This window comes from Wyeomyia smithii, chromosome 2 (genome assembly GCF_029784165.1).
Source record: "Wyeomyia smithii strain HCP4-BCI-WySm-NY-G18 chromosome 2, ASM2978416v1, whole genome shotgun sequence".
NCBI classification, from domain to species: domain Eukaryota; kingdom Metazoa; phylum Arthropoda; class Insecta; order Diptera; family Culicidae; genus Wyeomyia; species Wyeomyia smithii.
The window spans coordinates 260,073,165-260,091,150 of NC_073695.1; the positions used below are offsets into that span (position 1 = coordinate 260,073,165).

General features: G+C 37.6%; 1 protein-coding gene across 1 annotated transcript in view; it reads left to right on the forward strand.

Annotated features, from left to right (window-relative positions):
* The window catches only part of LOC129724882 (exostosin-1), a 383,585-nt gene that overhangs the window by 49,700 nt on the left and 315,899 nt on the right, over positions 1–17,986 (forward strand). The gene's annotated exons all lie outside the window — the stretch shown is intronic.

Consider the following 17,986-nt stretch of genomic DNA (forward strand, 5'->3'; position numbering starts at 1 on the left):
TGAAGCAGAATTCAGCACACACCCAAACCACGTGTTCAATGTCTTGATACCCCAATCCACAAACGCAATGATTACTGCTCGCCAGCCCAATACGCAAGAGATGTGCATCTAGCCCGTAGTGGTTGGACATAATCCGAGACATCATGCGAATGAAATCTCGTCCTACATCCAACCCCCGAAACCAAGGTTTGGTGGAAACCTTGGGGATGATGCTGTGTAGCCACCTCCCCAGTTCTCCCTTATCCCACGAGGCCTGCCAGTTGACAAGTGTACTCTGACGTGAAAATTTTAAAAATTCATTGTAGGCAATTCTGCCGTGATATGACATTGTGACGTAGATCCAAGTGATCAGTTTTTCAGTACGGCCCAAAAACGAAAGAATTTCTCGTCACTTTTGTATGGAAATGTGTGCCAACGTCACTTTGTTTTTTGATTCTATGCAACGTTCGAATAAGTACCAACGAGAAAGAAGATACCGAAAGATAGGTCTTCGAATAAAGAACAAATTGACATGAAAAACTCATTTTCGAGAAAATGGCACTTACGTCACTTTGTCATCTCACGGCAGAATTGGCCTGTTATAAATATCACCGTTTGTTGCGCCCACCTTAGCCAAAGTGTCCGCTTTCTCATTGCCCGGAATGGAACAATGAGAAGGGACCCACACTAAGGTAATCTGAGAAGATTTTTCGGATAAAGCACTCAGATGTTCCCGTGTTTTCCCCAGGAAATACGGAGAGTGCCTTACATCCTTCATCGATCGGAGATCCTCAATAGAACTGAGACTGTCCGTAAAGATGAAGTAATGGTCCGTGGGCATTTTTTCAATAATCCCTAAGGTATACTGAATTGCAGCCAATTCTGCGACGTAAATAGAGGCAGGATTATCGAGCTTGTAGGAGGCGGTAAAATTATTGTTGAAGATACCGAAGCCAGTGGACCCGTTAAGAAGTGATCCATCAGTATAAAACGCATTGTCGCAGTTGATGTTTTTATATCTACTATATAAAAATGGAATTCCGTAACGCTTGATCTTATTGATATTATTCCCTCAGTCTCTGAGGTGTGCAGAAATCATCATCATCTTGAATCGTTCTAAATCAAAAATAATAAGCGATGACATGTAGGTTTTTTAACATGAAAATGTTCGCTGATGTTCAGGAAAGATATTTGAGAAAAAATAATAGGTATGTAATTACTAAAACTTGAGATATTATTCACAAAACTACGTAAAACATGCAAAACTATGACTTTCTGTGCTAAATTTGCCTCTAAATCAAAATTCAAAGCGATGACATATGATTCTTTTTTCACTAAAATGTTTGTTAATGTTTAGGAAAGGCATTTAAGAAAAAATAATTAGTATCTGATCACTAAAACTTGAGATATTATTTACAAAACTACGTAAAACATGCAAAATTATGACTTTTTATACTTAATTCGTCTCCAAATCAAAATTCAAAGCGATGACATGTGATTCTTTTTTCATTAAAATGTTCGTTGATGTTTAAGAAAGACATTTGAGAAAAAATAATAGGTATCTAATCACTAAAACTTGAGAAATTATTCACGAAACTGCGTAAAACATGCAAAATTATGACTTTCTGTGCTAAATTTGCCTCTAAATCAAAATTCAAAGCGATGACACATGATTCTTTTTCCACTAAAATGTTTGTTAATGTTCAGGAAAGACATTTGAGGAAAAATAATTAGTATCTGATCACTAAAATTTCACAAAACTACGTAAAACATGCAAAATTATGACTTTTTATACAATTCATCTCCAAAGCAAAATTCAAAGCGATGACATGTGATTCTGTTTTTTATTAAAATGTTCGTTGATGTTTAAGAAAGACATTTGAGAAAAAATAACAGGTATCTGAGTACGAAAACTCGAGATATTATTCACAAAACTACGTGAAACATGCAAAATTATGGCTTTTAGGTTGAATTTGCCTCTAAATCAAAACTCGAAGCAGTGATCTATGATGTTTACTATAGTAAAATGTTCGTTGTGTTTAGGAAAGATATTTGAGGGAAAAATAATTGGTATCTGATTATTTGAAATTTAAATATTTTCCACAAAGCCACATGAAAAATGCAAAACCATAATTTTTTAGGCTCAATTTGTCTCTAAATCATAATTCAAAGCGATGACACGTGATTTTTTTCAATAAAATGTTCGTTGATATTGAATGACATTCGAGATAAAAAATGTTTATCTGGTAACTGAAAATAGAGATATTATTCATAAAACTAAGTAAAACATACAATATCATGAATATTTTGGCTCAATTTGTCTCAAAGCTACGATATATGATTTTTTAATATATGAGTATGAGTGATATATGAGTAAAAATAACAGATTTTTGGTTACTGAAAATTGAGATATTATTCGCAACACTACGTTAAACAAGCAAAATCATGAATATTTGAACTCAATTCGCCTTTATATCTAAATTCAAAGCTATAATATGTAATTGTTCTTCATTGAAATGTTTGTTAATGTTCAGAAAAGACATTTGAGGAATAATAATAAGTATCTCATTGCTAAGAGTTGATATATTACTTTAAAAACTACGTATGTTTGAAGATGATTTTCTGCATACAGAAAAACACATTAAAATACTCTTTTTAAAATTTACATATATTATACATATAATGCATGCAAAATTTTGACTTTTTGATCATGAGCTCAATTCGCCTGTTAATTATTTTTTTTTTTTTTCAATAAAATGTTCGTTGTTCCTTCAACATCTGCAAATATTTTCTTGCAGAAGAATTTATGTTTTAATTTGGTGCGAGTCGAGCAGAAAAAAAAATACATTTCTGATGTTTTCGTAGTTTTACGAATAGTAACACATTGCGGAATTCGAAATATTTTTTTACTTTTACCAAAACTAGATCTTGGCACATTTGGCTGGAGTAAAGGCCGCATTTCTTTGTTTTATTTTTTTTTTTTTTAATTTCTACGTAGTTATGTGGATCAAAACGTTAACTTCTTCTCAGACGTGTTCCTTGGACATCAACAAACATTTTCGTTATCAAAATTCACATGTTATCTCTTTATATATGGTTATAGAGGAGAACTAAGCATGTCACGCTGAATTCTTCTTACTTTGATTTCTTTCTTCTAAAAGTTACACAAAAAGATGTTTTACTGTGAACGATTGACGAATATCCGGTTATCACCCAAGTGTGGTATATTCGGAACTCGGATGACCCCACATAACATTTTCCAAAATAACGACTTATGGTTTCAGGAAAATAATCTAAAGTGGTATTTGGCCAACCATTTCAATACGTCCGAAACTTCCGAACTCCATACGTCATTTTGAAATCCGAAATGGCGACTTACAGTTTCTGTAAAACATCCCCAAATCACAAAATTCCATCCAATATTGGTATTTCCGTTCTGTGCGTTCTCAAAATGTTTAAGTACTTAAAGTGATGTTGGACGTATAAGATGTGAAATATTTTTGAAGTGCTAATAATGCAATGAATTATAAAAAATGATTCCTAATTTTGAAACTTTTGATCCCGAGCATCGCCGGGAACGTTCAACTAGTTTGTTATAAAATATTTTAGGGATCTGCTGCACGCGTAAATGATCCGGGATTCCACGAGTTTCTTCCATCATGGATGTATCGAAAAACACAGTAGAAACAGAAGTATCTAATAAGTTGACACGATTGGAGGTGTATGAGAAAGGATTTATACTTTGAGACATGTGATTGAAATACACAGTCAAGAAACGGGTTTGAGAATTAAGTTCAACTAGCCTATCGAAATTTTCAATTACCAAGGGGTTCAAAACCTCACATTTGATGAGAATACGAGTAGTCAGATCCCAAAAGCGGTCTTTTAATGGGAGAACGCCCGCCAAAACTTCCAAACTCTTCGTATGGGTCGAATGCATGCAACCTAAGGCAATACACAAACAACGATACTGCGATCGTTCCAGCTTGATTAAATGGGTGTTTGCAGCGGAGCGGAAGCAGAAACACCCGTGCTCCAGCACCGACAATATCGTTGTTTGGTAAAGCCTTATGAGGTCTCCTGGATGGGCACCCCACCATGATCCAGTAATTGTCCGGAGAAAATTCACTCTTTGTTGACATTTTTTCATCAAATACCGAACGTGACATCCCCAGGTGCCTTTCGAATCGAACCAGACACCAAGATATTTAGATACCAAAACCTGAGAAATCGTTTCACCCATTAACTGTAAGTGGAGCTGAGCAGGCTCGCGCTTCCTAGAAAAAACTACTATCTCAGTCTTCTCCGGAGAGAATTCGATACCTAGCTGTAAAGCCTTAGCAGACAAATTGTCCAAGGTATCTTGCAATGGTCCTTGCAAATCGGCAGCTTTGGCTCCTGTAACAGAGACCACGCTGACGTCTGCAAGTTGTCTTATCGTGCATAAATTTGCCAGACATGCGTCAATGTCATTCACATAAAAATTGTAAAGAAGGGGGCTTAAGCATGAGCCCTGGGGAAGACCCATGTAGCTAATACGAAAAGTTGCCAAATCGCCATGCGTAAAATGCATATGCTTTTCGGACAACAAATTATGCAAAAAATTGTTCAAAATTGGTGAAAATCCTTGTTGGTGAAGTTTGCCCGAAAGAATGTCAATAGAAACGGAATCAAAAGCCCCCTTAATGTCCAAGAACACAGATGCCATTTGTTCTTTGCGAGCATAGGCTAGCTGAATATCTGTAAAAAGCAACGCAAGACAGTCATTCGTTCCTTTGGCACGGCGGAAGCCAAATTGAGTATCTGATAGTAGACCGTTTGAGGCCGTTCTTTGATCGTCACGCCGGGATATTTCTTCGTTTGGGCTTGCAACGCGGCGTCGAGAATCAAGCCCGCGAGGAGGTTGTATTCTTCAAGTGGTGGGTGATGTTGAATCGACTCGACAGCTTCTGATATCATTTCCTCGTATAATTTCCAATCGATATTCCGTGTGAGGTCATACGGAATATCAACTGATCGCGTGCGAGTTGAACCATTATCAATTGAAATTTGAATAGGCAAATGATCGCTACCGTGGGGATCAAGGACTACCGTCCATATGCAATCCAACCTTGAACATAAAGATAAATCTAAAGCACTGGGGCGCGCTGGAGGTTTCGGAACGCGTGTCATATCCCCGTTGTTTAATATTGTCATGTCGAAGTCGTCGCAGAGGTTATAGATCAAAGAGGAACGGTTATCATTAGAAGGTGAACCCCAAGCCACGCCGTGAGAGTTAAAATCTCCCAAAATCAAACGTGGCGAGGGAAGAAGTTCTATTAAATCAAAGAGCAGCCGTTGCAACCTGTGCTCTGGGAGGAATATATATTGAGGCAATACAAATCTCTTTACCTTGTATTGTCATTTGACATGCGACAGCTTCGACGCCTGGGACCGTGGGGAGGTTAATACGATAGAAGGAATAGCACTTCTTAATCCCTAGAAGTACTCCTCCGTAAGGGGTGTCTCGGTCGAGGCGAATTATATTAAAATCATGGAAGCTAAGATCTACATTTGAAGTAAGCCAAGTTTCACAGGGGGAAAATGCATCGCATTTATGCTTATTAATCAAAACTTTAAATGAATCAATTTTGTGGATGATACTTCTACAATTCCACTGTAAAATAGAGATAGAATCCTTCATTTCAGCCGATGAATTAGGCATCGAAGGATACGATCGCTGCAAGGAGAGGCCATTTAGCAGTCAACTGCTTCAAAAACGTTTTAACTGTTGGTAGAAATGCCAGCAGAAGACTTTTAAGAGGATCAGTTATGTTGAAATTTTCAAAAATCCAGTCCACAATATCTGAAAACTTCAGCAGTCCAGATTCTGGCAGAATCTTGGACGAAAAAGAAGGAACAGTTGGGTTTTTTAATGTTCCTGGAAGTGCCGGAAACTCCTTACTTGAATTCAGTTTTGCCAATCCCGGAGGAGTTTGCTTCGGATTTTCTACAGCACTTTTTTGTTTTTTAGTATCAGTCACTTCAGATGGAGACCTTCTCTGTCCTTTCCTAGGAAGCCTAGGAGAAGAAAGGTTTTTCCTCTTCCTAGATTTCCCGGGTTCAACAAAAGAAGATTCCCCAACTGAATCGTCAGAATCAGACTCATCGGATGGCAAGACCTCGAAGAGATTCGGGGAAACCAGTTTGGTGGCAGCGGCCTCTTTAAGCGTTTCTGCGAAAGTGCGCTTAGAGCGCTCTTTCAGAGACCGCTTGATCTTGTCTTGGCGCTGTTTGTACGCGGGACATGCAGACAGCTCATGCGGAGTCTGCCCACAATAAAGGCACTTTTCAGCACCCTTATTACAGGCGTCATCCGCATGTTGCTCTCCGCACTTGCCACAACGTGCTTTATTGCCACAGTGGGAGGCCGTATGGCCCAACTGTTTGCACTTGAGGCAATTCATTACCCGCGGTACAAACAAGCGCACGGGCAGACGCACCTTGTCCACGAGCACATAGCTCGGCAGAGCAGACCCGGCGAAAGTCACGCGAAAAGAGTCTGAAGGGGTGTAAGTTTTTACACCCTTGTCGAGCGATACTGAATGTAATTGCTTACATTCAAGTATCTTGGCAGGTTCAAGGCTAGAATCCTTGAAAAGGCCTTTTCCAGCCTTCAACAGGTCCTCGACAGTCAGACTCGATTCGCTGACCACACCGTCAATCTCAACTACGCGAGCTGGAATGTACACGTGGTACTCCCGCGTGAAGAGCTCACAAGAAGCAATCTCGTTTGCTTGCTTGAGGTCGGACACCAAAACACGCAGCTTATTCGGGCGTACTTTGGTAATTTCTGTCACGGCTGTAAACCGTGCCAGATCTTTACATATTTGCATTGTGTTCAATGCTTTCACTTTCGGCCGGAAAAATACAGCCCCAATACCAACTTTGCCCTCCGGATACTGCTTAAGCCGATGGGTAGCTTCCTGCGGGGTTCCATTCTTAACCCTTGGAACTTTGTATCCGGGAAGGCTAGGCGGTAGAACGAGCGGGTTTTCATCCCTGCGTTCGTCGTCCATGTTGGACGCGTAAGCCACACACGCAAAATGCCAATCAACAAATAATATTGTAGAAAAAAAACCAAGAAAAAAAAAACTAAAAAAACTACTTATCTTCTGCAGCCGCTCTCCACCGCAATCAGCGCACGGGCGATGCCAATCTCCAGTCCTTCACACAAGAGTCCGCTAGCAAAAGCTGCAGCCGCTCCAGCCACACAGCAGCACCAGTACAGCCAAACAGCAGTACGCCGGGTACTGGATCTCTCGCAGTAGCGACACAACGTACAGTCTTCGGCGTACGGTAGCAATAGGCGATGATGCGTTCCTTTGTCTTCAATAGACAACGGCAACGGGCAGCAGTGCACACGCAATACAATGCACGGTGACCTTGAACGCGATTAACTGGTCGGCACTATCGAGATCGAAATGAAATTGCGACCGAACACGACGAGAGCACAACTCGGAATGTTGTGTATTTTGTTTGTCAGAGTTGTTTCAACATTTCAGAGATCAATTTTAAAACATTATTTTGGAATTTTTAGCATTTCTTTACTTCGTTTGGGCATACAAACCTATTTTGTGCAGGCCTCAATTTTTTACATGATCTTTAGAAGCACTGTTCAGCAAGCATGATTCCGGATCGGTTTTTTTGGGATTTTAATGTTGATTACATGTTCGATTTACTGCACTACACTGGGTTATTGCGCCGCCACTAGGCTGGCAATGTTTATATGGAAAAAAAAACATCATCGAACTTCAAAAACCGATCATGTACACTTTGTTTATTGGTCCGGAAAATCATCCATGCCAAATTACAGCTCAATCGGACATGATTTAGGGGTGCCTCAAAGCGCTCAAAGTTGTGATTTTTTGACCCTCGAAAATCTATCAAGAGGGAAGTACATGGAATTGGGAAAATCGACCATCTGGGACTTAGCCGTTTTTGGTAACCAAAAACTTAATATGAAATTTTTCAGAACTGGCTCACAACTCGTTCCAAACCAGATCTAAATTATTTCAATGTTCATTAGGTATCTCAAACTTGATTTTTATTAGGGTGGTTCATTTATTTTTCACCGAATGCTATTTTTCTTCAAAGATTATCTGATCCACAGAAATCCAGATCCACAGAGATTTAGATCCACAGGGATTTAATTTCAATCTAGGATTCACGCTCATTACAAGATGGCTTGACAAAGTATTTATTTTTAATTCTTTTAGCACCAATATTTAGTGGTTAATTTGTGGTTTCGAAATCCAATTTGTGGTAATTTGTGGTTGAGTAATTTCTGAGAAATTTTCAGAAAACTGAGTCAAGCCATCTCTGAAAATGATTTCGCTTCAAATGAATCGGACAACGATGATATATACATCAATCGAAAGCTCTTAATTTGTGGTTCACGAAAATGCAGTTTTTGTAGGTATACTTCATAATAAAATAATTAAAAACCTATTATTTACATTTTTGAACATTGTTTACCTCTTGTTGTCAACACCGACCGTACGCGGCGCTGGTAGACCATCAAGATGATTTTTTCTCAGAAAGCTTTCGTGTAGCGATGAGTATGGTCAAACTAGAGATACTCAGAGGGAGAGATATGCGGTGAGCCAAACGAACCGTCAAAATTGGAGTCAAACGAACAAGACACCACATTGAGAGGTATTGCAATCAGGTACAAAAAAGAACGTGTTCATTTCTATACGATTTTTTGTTCTATTGCCAATGAATGAGTGATTTTCACCCGGAGTTCAACAAACCTTGTGTATAGGTAACAAAATAAGTAAAGGTGTATAAAATTAAACATAAGCATAAAATATATCACCTTAACAGTTTTTGCGAAGCACTTCACTATTCTTAAGGACTTTCACCGTCACCACCGATTATACAAGTCGAATGTTAGTCAACATTGCGCTTTGAGAAGAGATCTGGCACCTCTGACATATGAAACCCAGTTGCCGAATTGGCGATTTTTTTCACCGCGAATCTCTTCCTCTGAGTATTTCTAGGTGAAACAGTATGTAAACAGCATGTGCTATATGTGCAGATTTGCTGCGAAATGCAAATGTTGATCAATTAGCACATATTTGTAGTTGACAAGCCTCCGTGTGTTTTACGTAAATTTCCTCAAAATAAGTGAAGTTTTACGTAGGCATGCGAGCGTAATTTTCTCGATCTTCGGTCGAATCATTTCCCGAAAATGTAGTTTTGCCGTTGATCGATTGTTTGAAAAAAAAACCTAAATTAATACACCAAGGGGTGTGATCTGGTCTTTCTAATACAAAATCTATTATATGTTAAAATCTATTAGCACATACGTTTTAACTCTTGGAATAAATTACAGCCTGATATTAGTAAAGAACAATTTTTTGTTTCGATAAATATAATAATATTTTGGTAACCAATTACGCAACTGTATTCGACTGTTGGGTATTTTAAAAACCGGAATGATGCCTGAAGATCGGGAATGGGCCTTAGAACTGTAGGGAACGGTTGAAACGCATGGTGAATGCCCAAAGGTGTGAGTCCTGACTAGAATTTAAATTCGATATTTTCTCGTCTCAGGAATATGCTACTACAACTACCCCCTGAATAATAAAACAAAAAAGCTTTCAACGGCAGCGACAACTGTATGTCGTATACAGTAAGGTCGCTTTTTACGCGGGTTGCTTTCCTCCATTACTCAAAACGGTACAAGATATCGACCTCATTTCAATCACGTTTTCCGTTTTAGGCCACGAGTGATCATATACCAGTTTTAAAAAAAATCACAATTTTTGGTGTAAATACTCAAAATTTAAAATATTGAATTTTGGTCTCTAGATTGGCCACTATCATATTCAAACGAGGTTTTAACGTTTTAGGACGGTTTTCTTTGTTATATTTGCAACTCAAAAAAGTCGTTTTTTACGCGGACCCATACAAATTTGGAACGCATCCCCCGCGTAAAAAACGACCTTAGTGTATATGAACGACTGTCGATATGTTCTAGATAACCCATTAGCACTAACATCGGCAGGTGCCAGTACTATGCTCATCCAACGCCGTGTACGGTCGGTGTAGACAACAAGAGGTAAACAATGTTCAAAAATTTAAATAATAGTTTTTTACTTATTTTAATATGAACTATGCCTACAAAAACTACATTTTCGTGAACCACAAATTCAGAGCTTTCGATTGATGTATATATCATCGTTGTCCGATTCATTTGAAGCGAAATCATTTTCAGAGATGGCTTGACTCAGTTTTCTGAAAATTTCTCAGAAATTACTCAACCACAAATTACCACAAATTGGATTTAGAAACCACAAATTAACCACTAAATATTGGTGCTAAAAGAATTAATTCTCTGGTCTTATGAGATCATTTAGAATTGAAATAATCATCTGATATTAGTTTGAGTTTATTTCAACTTATTTTGTTTTGTTCTTTAGAACAATTGTCTTGTTTCAAAATCTTTAGAGAAGTTTTAGAGTTTTAGTTTTGCTTCAGAACCATTTTAGGTCTGTTTTTTCAGGGACTTTAGAAAAATCAGTTTCGTTTTTTCGACTCATGAAGAATAAATTGAAATTATTCTTCCCATAATCGTTTCAGAAGAAAAAATGTTGAATTTAACGGTAACACGAACGAAATATTCCTCTTCTGCAGACACTGACACTGCACAGTCTTCTTCGATTAGATAGCACGCTCCCCGCTATAATCGAAATCGATTATAAATCACACACCGATCGTACGGTCGGCAATAGAGTACACTGTAGAGTGTAACTAGAATGGTTATGAAATCTAATATTGATACTCTTTCATTATTTTTCCCTTTTCTTCTGCCCTGTGTTCTTTCCCCGTCACTTGTTATGTTTGAAAAGGAATCGATTACAACTCGTTGTGGCATACGAGGTTGCCTGCCGCTGGTGCAGAAAAAAAGACGGTTTCTCGTTATCAGTGAACTCTATAAAATTCGGGCCAAAGGCAAATATTGGCTGATGGTTTGGGTTGTAAGGAATTATGAAAATTGTTCCAAATTTCAAACATTCAAAGAACAACGATTAGCCTTCGGTCAACAGTAGCGGTAAATCCATTTCACCCTTGTCTGTCGCTTTTCTCGAACAGTCAAATCAACCTCGACAGCTACTCGGCCGGCTTTGGTTCGACACAATTCATCACACGTTCTGGTCGCCCGAAATGGCCATTAATGTGATATCCTTCAATCGAAATTTCTCGGTACAGTTTTATGTTGCTGCCATTCGTTCGGTCCCGGCTGTGGCCAAGATTTCCGTCGAACCCATTTCATCCTGGGTTACCGGTCGAGAAGCGAGTTGCGTTGACAATACAACAAAAAAGGAAAAAAAAATGTGTGTGGGTTGAGTAAGAGTTTTACCTTTACCGTCCACCTCTATCAGAGAATCCTCTGCCATATTGCTGCTGCGAAACGGAAAGGCGAATTTCTGCTTTTGTATGTTTTGTGAAGCGATGTGACAAGCTTATTATGTTCGAGTAAGTGAGGACATTTTTTATTACGCACTAACTTATTGTGCACTTTAGTTGAGTTGAGCTCACTAATCACGTTTTTTCCGCGTTGACAGAAATACAACTCGGTGTTTGCATATGCTGGAATAATGCGCTGACTTTTTTGGGGACAAAGACTCCCTGGATACATTGCGCATAAATTGGCTAATTTATGCCGTCATAATTTTGCTCATTTTTTTGGATTTTAATTCGCCGTTGCTCCGAGCAGTGGAGTCTACTTGATGAGTTCATCCAGCTCGCAGCTGGTCGGTAAACATTTCATCTTCAACAGAGGCGTCATTTCTGAGTATGAATAATCATGAAGTCCGCATCCCCACTGCACAAACAATATGTTCAGCAGTGGCTTTCAACCAGATTGCGTCTTATCTCGTACACAATATCAGTTACTCGAGAATCCAGCTGACTGATTGATGACAGATGAGACGAATTGTATGACACTATTCTCAAGGCTGCGGGGACGAAACAGTTTAACCTTTACATGTCAACTGAATGAAATTTCGGATTTCCGACAACTGAAAAGATCCGTTCTCATACATCAAAGCCAAATTAGATAATTTACACACGAAACAACCCCCAGGTGGTGCCAAAGTATGGATGAATTGGGTGTCCGGAGCGAACTCCATATTCATGGCTCCTGCTAAAACACACAACGTACGAATTTTCCAGTCAGCATGATATTTCAAGGAACCCTTTTGTCTAGCATGCAGGTTGGGCTACTGGTCCAAGTACAGGACCAGTCCAGTGGCCAACATTTGACATATATTTTTCAGGCGGTAGCTTCGACTAGCACAGGGTGAAAAAGTTACCAGAAGTGAATGACGCTGGTAAATTACATCACCGAAACCTTTTTTTCCATTTGAGGGTTTAGCTTGCGGTTTGACCTTCCGATTTCGGCCAGCTGAAGATGCGGTTAACAATGGAGGAGAATGAGTTTCATAATGACAGCAGCCGAATGTGACATATTCATACGAAATGAGGGTTCGCGCTGCTAGTTGACATTGGATAATTATATTTTTTGTTGGGGGTAGAAAAGGGAACTGCCAAGCTATTTCTTTTGTTAAATCCTCCCAGCAAACTCTCCAATTAGAAAGTACAATGCCGTGTACTCACGAGTTAAAAATATTTTGAAAACTTTTGTGGTCTGTATTCTGTATTCTGATTGTAAAGCCATAATTAGACTCGAAACTAACATTATTTGTCACTTTTTTGTTCAACAACTCATGAATCGTTTCATTTCTACAGAACAATACCCAGTGCAAAAACATTGACGTGAGATTTCACAGCGTTTCTTACTTGGATGCTAATGAAGCATCCTATAGGAGACTGAATATGATTATTGGAACTAACAGAGACCTTTAGTTTTTTTCACTGCGAGGAAAGCTACGGCGTACAGTAAATGGCATTTTAGACAAACAAAATAAAACTAAAGTTACCACCGGTGCAAGAATACTTCCTTGCGGTACATTAGATGTGAAACTCACTCTGTTCTTCGTAATACCGCCTTTCTTTATTTTATCGTTTATTATCGTCTTATTCTGGAATGCATTAATTTTCTTCATTTTTCCCTTCCAAAGAAATTTAATTTGTATCATGAATGAACAATTTTAGTTTGCTAGAAAACAGGAAATGTCATTAAATGAAAAAAAGAAAAAAGGAGAAATTCCAAATAAGAGCCTTGAGAAACATTAGAAGTGGTCTGAATCAGATTCGAGTTTTTCCCATTGAATTGATTTATTTTGTTCAGTGTGGTTTATGATGCCTATTGTGCTGTTTCTAGTTCATGAAAGTAGGGTAAAACACGACTTAAACAGTGCCGCCTATTTTAATCAGTCGAAGGACACGGTCCTTGACTCCTGAATTTTGATCAACATGACAATTTCAATAACGAGAACGAAAACTATGAAAAATCCTATGCAAAACATATGCAAACTGCTTAAAATAGATTCGAGGTTATTGGAATAGTGTTACTCAATTGGAAACTTTACTTGATTATTTTTAAGGAGGCTACATACGCTGCTTAAAATAGGTTCACTACCCTTAGCATCTTTTTGAAACATTATTTTTCATGAAATACTGCTTTATTTCGAGTACTCTCCGTTTTTATGGTTGTTTACCAACGGTAGGAACTCCATGGCTTTTCACCGTTGATAAGCAACCGTTCAGACAAATACGACATAACTGAACTTCCCTTGAAAAAGGTCGCCAAAAACATCGAGCAATTTGCACAGATTGTCGTAGAATATCTTCAAAAAGACTGAGAAAGCCAGACTAATCCCACCCAAAACACTTTTATTGCGATGGAATGTTGATTGTCATTTGAAATAAAATATCTTCTGCAAAAATTAGTCGTATCTCAGAAAAGTCGAGTGTTGAAGACTTTATAGCTGGTAACGCATATGTTACCGAAGTTAAAATAGAAAATTAAGAATGGAGAATTAAGTGTGGAGTTTCACGGAAAAAACGTTTTGAATAATATGTGTTTCCCATATTTCTTTTTTTTAACGTAGTTTTTTTTTAAGTCTTGACAGAATCTTCCATATTGACCATTTTTAAGGTCCTTCCGTATCCAAGTTATGACAAAATTAAAACCAACAACGTGTTAACATATGTTCGTCTTCTGACGGCATACTTTATTTCGGTTAATTTCAATCACGTATTCAATTTTACTACAGTTCATCATACTCTATTATAGTCTACCGAATCTCAACATACCAAGGGATCATCCACAAACTATGTACGGGCTTAGGGGGAAAGAGGGGTATTCAAATTCCTTATGAATACTTACGGAAAGGGAGAGGGGGATTCGAGAAGATCACACGTAAGATTTAAAAATTCAAAATGGAAACAAAACTTACAAAACTAAAACAATAATTAATATCAGTTCAAATATTCCACGCTGAGATTCTAACAGTTGAACCTTAGGAAAGCAGTAAATTTACTTTAGCTGAATGATTATTTGCTTTTGATTTTTGTTTTAAAAATGACATATTTTTCCATAGAAAGAAAATCTTACATAAGATGTGTGGGAGGATGGAGTTAACGAGTAATCTTACAAAGCCTTATCTTGGGATGAAGGGAATCAAAAAAAAAAAATCCAAAAAATTCCTTACGTAATGTTTGGAAGACGCAGAAACTCTATAAACTTCTATACCTCTGATTTAGTGTCGACTAAACCGAAAAAATATGTTTTTCAGACAAAATGCACCGCGAACCTAATGTAGAAAAAAATCATTATAAAAATTATAAAATGTAATCTATCTCACTTCCCTAACTGAGACATCAAAATGATGGTCGAAACGATTTCAAATATATTTTTTGAGCTAGAATTGGTATTCACCCAAACAGTGTTTTTAATTATTAAAACTGATCTTTGTTTAACTTTTTCTTTTTTGGCTTGTAATTGTTAAAAAAAATTAACGTCGAATACAAATTCAGTGCGTTTTACCCTTTTTCCTCATAAATCTTCATCACTCAGAAACTTTTAAGTAGTGAATTTTTTTTTCTGTGGGGTTAATATATATATAATGAAATAGCGTGAAAATGTTTGTAGCACTTTATAAGTTGTTTGAAAACTATTACAAACCATACAGAATTAGCAATGATTTCACACTTGAAAAAAGCCGTATTGTTTGATATTAAAGCTTGGTGTTACTTAAGGTTTGCTTTTTTACGCTGACTAACTACTAGGGATGTTACGGATATCCGCATCCGCTTGAAAATTGCATCCGCATTCGCATCCACATCCGCTTCATACCATGCGGATGTTTCGTCGGATTTCGTAGAAAAATTTTCCTTGGTGTATTTGCTGCTCGCATAGATAACTTTCGCTCTGGGGAGGGACATGGTCAGGTGAAATGGGCAAAATAAAACACAAATTATGCAGGGACGACTCGTGTCTTTTGAACCTGCCTGTTCAACTAAAAATTCTTTAAATCACAATCTGGGAAAGTAGTCACAATCATGTCCGCGTAATCACACAAGTCATTTCCTCTGATACTATTTAAAAGTGAAAATAAAAACCAATTAAATAAAAAATAAAGTTTTGCGTTTGAAATATATTTTTAGTTGGAGTCCCCGTGTGCAGTGCACAGGTTGCACCTATAGACGGGTCGCCCCTGCAGAGGCAACGCGTGACAAAGTGGGCTACCTGATTAATTCAACTTTTGCAACATTGAAACAACAGTATTATGATAACAGATTTAAAAGATTTTGATTTTTGTTTTTGATTTTGATAATTTCCTCGTTGTATACTGTTTTCTGCATCATTTTATAGAGGAAATCTTTTTCCACAGCTATCATCATGATTGCCAATAATCGATTCTGGCCCGATTCCAGCTGCAAATAACTCTTGATCCGTCGAAGTCGAACTGATACAGTTCGTACGACAGATGCCGCTGTGTCAGGCAATGCCAGTATCATCCTGCCAGCAGCAGCGGTTCAGATGAAGTTTTATTCAGGTTTTGTCCCACGATAATCGAAATAATATTTATGATCTTTTTGCCTCTAAACTCACCGCGTTAGTACCTAACTTTGTTTATCGAGTTTTGGTTCAATGCAAATCGTTTCCTTAGACAATGTTCAAATTTTAAACTAAAAAATAAGCAGCGCGTACAGACTACATGACGGACGTTCAAGTTTTCGGATGAACAAAATGGATGAAAAGGCTGGAATGGCAACCAAAGAACACCACCACATCTAGAAAAAAATGAATGAATCTGCTACGAAAGCTCTATAGATTGAGAACTGCGTACTCTCGCGGCCACATGGTCTCTCAAATTTCAATGACGTCAAGAGAAAAAACAGAGAGACATAACGGAACAGACGAAAAGACACTCCAGGCAGAGAGATTGTGTGTAATGAATGTTTTCTCTTGTTGCCATCGGCTTCGTTCAACAATGAGCTTGAACCAAAAATTTCATTTTTACGCAAGGCGTTGCATTAGTAGTGGGGAACACAACAGACTGCGTTTGCTCTGTCGAAGAGAAGTATTCGAACGACGCTTGGTTCAAATGAAAGGCCTGAACAAACGATAGTCGTTACTGAGTGTGGGTTGCGTTGCGTGTGAGTTGTATGGCGCAATCTGAAGTGTAGCCCATCAGGTTACATTCTTCACGGCGCATAAGATTCCACTAAGTTTAAAACAGAATAAAGATGGTAGGGATAACATTGCAATTACAAATAAATTATCTTCGACGATTTTTCATTCACTCTACAAATGCGAAACGGTTCACTTTTTTTTTCTAAGATTGTCTACCTGTCCTATGAACAGTTTGAGCAGGTGGACGAGACGCCTCTGAAATTATGCTACGGATATCCGCATTCGTTAATGCGGAACATCCACATGAAAATTGATATCCGCATCTACATCTGCATCCGTAATCACATATCCGTACCCGCATCTGCATCTGCAGAATTCTTAAAAATCACTTCCGTAACATCCCTGCTAACTACTCTTTCTTCCGCACCTTCTTATTTGTCATTGGATTTCGTTGTCATCTCTTTTCACCACCTTGACAGTGTTACCGAAAATTTGTGGTGAATCCCGGACGAACACATACGATTCGCATAGATTTCACATTGGATTCGTGAGCGTCCTTGAAAAGGATTCCTGAAAAAAGAATCCTCAGGAATGCCCTGTATATGGCTCTAGAACTCTTGAATAAGAATCCTGAGTGGGAATCCTCCGGATCGTGTTTGCGATTCCTTTCACGATTCCGTCACAGAGTTAAAGGTATCCTTACATTTAATTTATTTTTTGAGTAATTTAAAAAAAAATCCCAATTTTAATATTTTTTCAATTATTATTTTAGATTTGGCTGAAACTTCGAATAGATGTTTTCCCTATGGGCTAAAGATGTTATTTTGTGCTAGTGGCAATTTTTTCTTGAATTACGAATAATTTGTAAAAACCGGCATTGTTGATTACAAATATTTTAAGAGCCAGAACAATTTGTTTGATCGGTGTGACAATTTCGGCAGAGTTGTAGATAATAATTATATCTTTGTAAAAAAATGTACGCCGCGAAAAAAAATCAAATAATTAACAAAAATTTTTTATTCAATTTTTCAATGACAACTACAAAATGTTCTAAACATTGATATTTAGTCGATCACAGAGAAAAAAGAAGAAAAGAGTTAAAAATTTTAAATAAAAAGGATTTTTTTCATCTGAGCCAAAATTCATGCAAAGTCTTCAGCAAAGTTGTAGTTTGTTTTTTCAATAAAAATACACTCTGAGAAAAAAAAATTGAAAAGGCAGTTTAAAAATAAATATAATCCTAATATCTCAATGAGCTTGTTATTACAAAAGTTCACATCAATGGACAACGTAATTCTAATTCCCTAACAAAAAAATCTCAAAGAGCTTACGTTTTAAAAAAGTGGATATATTTTACAAAAACACACATTTTTATCTAACGTTTACGTTATAAAAATGAACAAAAATTGT